General features: G+C 40.5%; 1 non-coding gene across 1 annotated transcript; it reads left to right on the top strand.

Moving 5' to 3' along the window:
* The first annotated feature begins 2817 nt into the window (after positions 1 to 2817).
* Positions 2818 to 2920, top strand: LOC115894046. The gene has a single exon (XR_004054102.1). It is a non-coding gene; the product is annotated as a U6 spliceosomal RNA (small nuclear RNA).
* Positions 2921 to 5401: the final 2481 nt, after the last annotated feature.

Here is a 5401-nt window from a genome sequence, read left to right as displayed (position 1 = left end):
ATAGCAGAACTGTTAGGAGAATTGATTTTGAAATTAGCCCTGAGGTTGAATCTCATCTTTTCCCCTTGTCAGATGTGCAACTTTGGACAAGTTACTGAACTGCTCTTAGCCTCAAATAATACCTATGTCACAGGGTTTTCCTAATGATTCAGTGAGTTAATGCACATCAAACATGCAGCTCAGAGTATGTACTCACTAGCTGCTGGGTCATTCATCCAATTCACGCTTACAGAGGCTGTGGCACCTCAGTCGGCTTAAGTGCTCTTACTTTGATTCTGTATATAGAATCCCCTTAAAATAAACAATTGTTGGTACCCCCACCCTATCCCCTTTTCTTCGTTTTCTGAGTACTTGAAAAATCTAAGAGCTTAGCTTTTCCAAATGTGTGATCTGGAGCATCTCTTCTGTTCTAGGAGCAGCTTACAACCCCAAAGCTATCTAAAGTCATTTGGAACATTTTTGGACATTATTATTTCAAATACTTTATTCTTACTCTCTTTCTTCTGGGACTCTAATTACATATATATTAGGTGATTTTATTTTGTACTATGAATTCTGGAGGCTGTTTTATTTTTTGTCAACTTTTTTTTTGCCTCTCTACTCTTTTTATTATTATTATTATTTTGAGATGGAGTCTCACTCTGTCGCCCAAGCTGGAATACAGTGGTGCCATCTCAGCTCACTGCAACCTCCGCCTCCCAGATTAAAGTGATTCTCCTGCCTCAGCCTCCTGAATAGCTGGGTTTACAGGTGCATGCTACCATGCCTGGCTAATTTTTGTATTTTCAGTAAAGACGGAGTTTCACCAGTTGGTCAGGCCGGTCTCCAACTCCTGACCTTGTGATCCGCCCACCTCGGCCTCCCAAAGTGCTGGGATTACAGGCTTTAGCCACCGCACCCGACCCTGCCTCCCTACCCTTAAGATAAACCCTGGAGGTAAAGCTAACCAGGGAAATTTCTCCCAAAAGAGGATGGCATCCTTGATGTGAACAGCTTTTCCCAAGTTCACAGATTAAGACTTCTATCATGAAACTTATCTTTGAATATTTTTTCTTGCTTATGCCTCTACGAACATAGAAGTGGAAAAGGGGTCTGTTATGTGCACTTATGGGGTACACTTTTACTTGTGAAGGAGTTTACAGTCAGTCTTATACATGGATAACCTTATACTTTGATAGATAAAAGACAAAGGCCCAATGCAGGTAAGAAACTTTAATGGTACACGTGTTGCCTCATAATCAGTCAAAAACAAAACATTGGTTCACTCCTCTTAACCCGCATCATGGGTTAAAGAGAACATTGCCAGAAGGCCTTCACTCTTCTAAAAGGGCATCATTTGTTAAATCCTTTTTCCACGTTTAAAATAAAAAAAGCAATGATTAGAAATGTATCCCTCATGATAGGTTCTAGAGCAAATTCTGCTGTAAAGGCTACAGTTACACAACAGACTTTTAAATTCTCTTGTGAAAGTTATGCTAAATAATAGAATTAGCTAAACAGAAAAGTACCTGTGCAACTGCTGGCAATTGTGGCCTATGGGGAAATACATCAAATGAACACTATAGAAATTCAGTGGTAGGGGATTGACGAAGAAATTGCTTAGTCAAGTGAATAAACTCTTTACCTAGCTCATTCTTTGATCTATTTAATTTTAGAAGGTTTGGTTTATGGGGACCCTGGATAAGGAGCATACTCCAAACTCTTGGTATTATCCTTCCAATAGTCATAGTAATAGTCTCCCTGCTGCACTGTATTCTCTCAAAGATTTTAAATACTTGCATGCAGCCCTCTCTAGAATGTCATATAGTCTCCCTCCAATTTGAATGACAAGAGCTGAAAGAAATGTGCAACCATGAGAACACCGTGACCTATGAATGACATGCTGAAATCGGAAACCCAAAATGATGGTAACTGAGAGTGGCGCTAAGGCCACAAGTTTTGGTCACACTCTCACCTAAATAAGAACCTGACCAAAAAAAGGGGGAATTTAAAAAAATAATTCTGGCAGGCCATTGTTTTGGATTAAGCTCATACACTAGGCCCCCACAAACCAAACCAAACCAAACCAAACCAAAATGGAATTGCTCATGCTAAGACTTTAAGGAAACACATAGATTCTAGAACAGACCAGGTTTTGTTATTTCCCTCCTGCAAATCTCTATAACAAACATTTCTGACAGCATAGGTATCTACCCCCTGAAGTTCCCATTAAATCTTTTAACCAACTTCATTTCCTGTTGCCTAGAGACCATCAAGCTTCAGATGATCATGCAACAAAGGTTCCAGCCAGTTCCAGGGGCAGACACCAACCCTGACCATTAAGGAGCTACCCTACCTCCACTAGACAGAGTAGGGTGAGAGTTCTGTGATCCTCAATAGGGAGGGACTATGCCCCAAGCCAGCATGAAGCAGTTACAGAAAAAAGGCCATCGGTCCCTCTGCCTCCCATAAAATTTATGGGCATCATGTCTCTCAGTGGGGAAATAAGGCAGGAAAACAGGGTCTGGAGGCAGGGAACATAAGGCCAATTCACACTTTAGCTATGACAGAAAATATCCTCTCCATTGGGCGTAGGGTCAAGTAGATGACTTCGTAACTTTATTTCGTCCTTTCCATTTACATAGGGCATACCCCAAGCACCAAATGGCATCCTCTAGAGGGTGTTTCAACTCCCAAAAATTCTGTAACAGGATCTTTTAGCTCCTATGCTCAGGCCGGCTCCCACACCATGGAGTGTACTTTCAGTTTCAATAGAACCCTTCTTTGTTTGTGCGTTTTGTCCAATTCTTTGTTCAACACGCCAAGAATCCGGACACCTTACACCATTAGCACATATACTAAAATTGGAATGATACAGAGAAGATTAACATGCTCCTTGCACAAGGATAACACGCAAATTTGTGAAGTGTTTCATTTAAAAAAATTATAATTTTTTTTAAAAAGGAAGAAGAAAATGAAGAAAAACTAATAAAAATAAAAACAAAGATAAAAATATTCCTGGATACACACAAAAGATTTGGCTATGAAAATGTTTGTTGCAGCCCTATAATACACACTTATAGACACAATTTTTAATATTATAATGAGGTAACTGTAATATAGCTTAGTAACCAAAGCTCCTTCTGAGTAGGGTGGTTAGAGGAGATTCTATTTTTATTCTCTCTCTATTGTTTTTCTTCCTTAATTTCTACTGTGGACATGTGTTGTTACAATAAGAGAATAATCCAAATAAGGCATTTAAAGAAGGGATAAATTCCTCACCCCAGGGGTGGTTTGTCACTGGTTGGCCATGAGTGATGAGGCAGCAAAGATGCCATCAATAGATGGGAATAGGGATCTCAATATATTTCTTTGTGTCCTGAAGCATTCTCTGCTAAGTGTTTCATGATTGGTACAGATGGTAAGTGGTACAGGAGATTAGAATCTCTCTCTGGATGGGCTAAGGGTTGGGGTGAGCCTTGTGGACCAAGAAGAAGAACTACATTTTCTTTTTTTTCCTTTCTTTTTCTTTTATTTTTTTATTTTTTATTTTTTTTGAGATGGAGTTTTGGTCTTGTTGCCCAGGCTGGAGCACAATGGCGCAATCTTGGCTCACTGCAACCTCTGTCTCCTGGGTTCAAGTATTTCTCCTGCCTCAGCCTCCCAAGTAGCTGGGATTACAGGTGCTCACCACCACACCCAGCTAATTTTTGTATTTTTTAGCAGAGACAGGGTTGTGCCATGTTGGCCAGGCTGGTCTCGAACTCCTGACCTCAGGTGATCCACCTGCCTCAGCCTCCCAAAGTGTTGGGATTATAGGTGTGAGCCACTGCGCCCGGCCAAGAACTGCATTTTCTAGAAGCCCAGGCTAGGTCTGAGGTTCATGAAGGAGTCTAACATCTATATTGCTTGGAAAATGCAGCTTTTAGGTTTTAGGTATCAACTTCTATCTTTGGGGTTGGGAAAATCCTTGAAATTTTTAGCTGCAGAGGGAATCCATGAAGAAATGGAATGTGGGAAATCCAAGGGATTGCAGAAACAGTCCTGCAGGCAAACTGCAACCCATGAGATCCTAGCCACTAACAATTCACGGTATACAGTAAACTGTTCTGATGAGTGTTAGGAGATTTTTCCTTTTTTAAGAAATTCAAAACACACTTCAAAGTATATTGCTCCATTATTGTTTTACAAGCAACTTCTAAAAGGCTGAGGCACCTCCCCTTGGTTTCTGCTCCTCTGTTGGGCAACATGAAGCTTGTATAGCTGAATGCTGACAGGTGAGTTGAAACTGTGACAATGACAGTTAGGACCCAATGTTGTGCAATAGCGTCTGGCTCCAGGTTCCCAGTTTGGATCTCAAGGAAAGTCTTTTATCTGATATGTTTTGGATGTGTTCAGGGGCTGGAGGTTGAGTGGGTGGGAGTGGGAGACATGGGACAGTAGGAAGAGGAAGACACACGACCCTGTGGATATTAATCAGCTGGTGAATGAAATTTTTCAAAAGGACATGGAATTTATTACCTAGCCCTTGAATAAGCAGTAAGCTGGGAGACCATGATTTAGGCTAGGGGTAAGGCAGTGGGTGACATCTTGCTGTCCAGGGAAGAAATTGGAGAGTCATAAATATATTTACATGTATATATATTATATATATAAATGAAAGAACTTATATGCATAAAATATATATATTAAGGAAAGAAGTAAGGCAGAAAATGGAAGGAAGGAAGGAAGAAAAAAAGAAAGAAAGAAAGAAAGAAAGAAAGAAAGAAAGAAAGAAAGAAAGAAAGAAAGAAAGAAAGAAAGAAGGAAAGACAAAGAAAGAGGAAAAGAAACAATTTCAATGCCATTGGCAAACACTCGACCATGAGTAATAGTACTTGTCGAAGAACACAAAGCTGATATTGACAACTTAGAAAATGAACGTTTATCTTCATTTGGAATTTCTAGAAAGTTTTTTTCCCAATGAAAGTGAGTCCTGGCTAATGGAACAGTATTATCTAAAAAGTAGTTCCATTTTCTCCCCTCTGGCAGCACTGCTATTGTTTCAAAAGATCCCTCCATGATGGAAACCCCTTAGAAGGTCCAGCACCCTGTGTTCACCACCAGTGTGCTCCACAAAGCGAGCAGGAGGAAAACGTGTACACCTCATTGGCACAATCTGTATACAGTGTGCTGGGCAGTAACTAGTTAACCCCCAAAGGCCACAACTTCTTCAGTGTCAAGTGGGAAATAAAGGAGACTACTCTCATCTGCCCTGTAAATGAAATGCCTGATCAGCAGCCAATGGCACACAAACTCTCCCAGCAGATCACTGAGAAATGGGGGTATTTCCATGGATATTTAAGGCTGTAAGTCTTGAAGGAGAGGAATTTAAGGGTTCCTGCTCTCTCCAGGACCATCTAGCTAACAAAGGCCTTTATTC

The sequence above is a fragment of the Rhinopithecus roxellana genome, chromosome 16, assembly GCF_007565055.1.
Source record: "Rhinopithecus roxellana isolate Shanxi Qingling chromosome 16, ASM756505v1, whole genome shotgun sequence".
Lineage (NCBI taxonomy): Eukaryota > Metazoa > Chordata > Mammalia > Primates > Cercopithecidae > Rhinopithecus > Rhinopithecus roxellana.
This window is presented reverse-complemented; position numbering and strand designations above follow the sequence as displayed.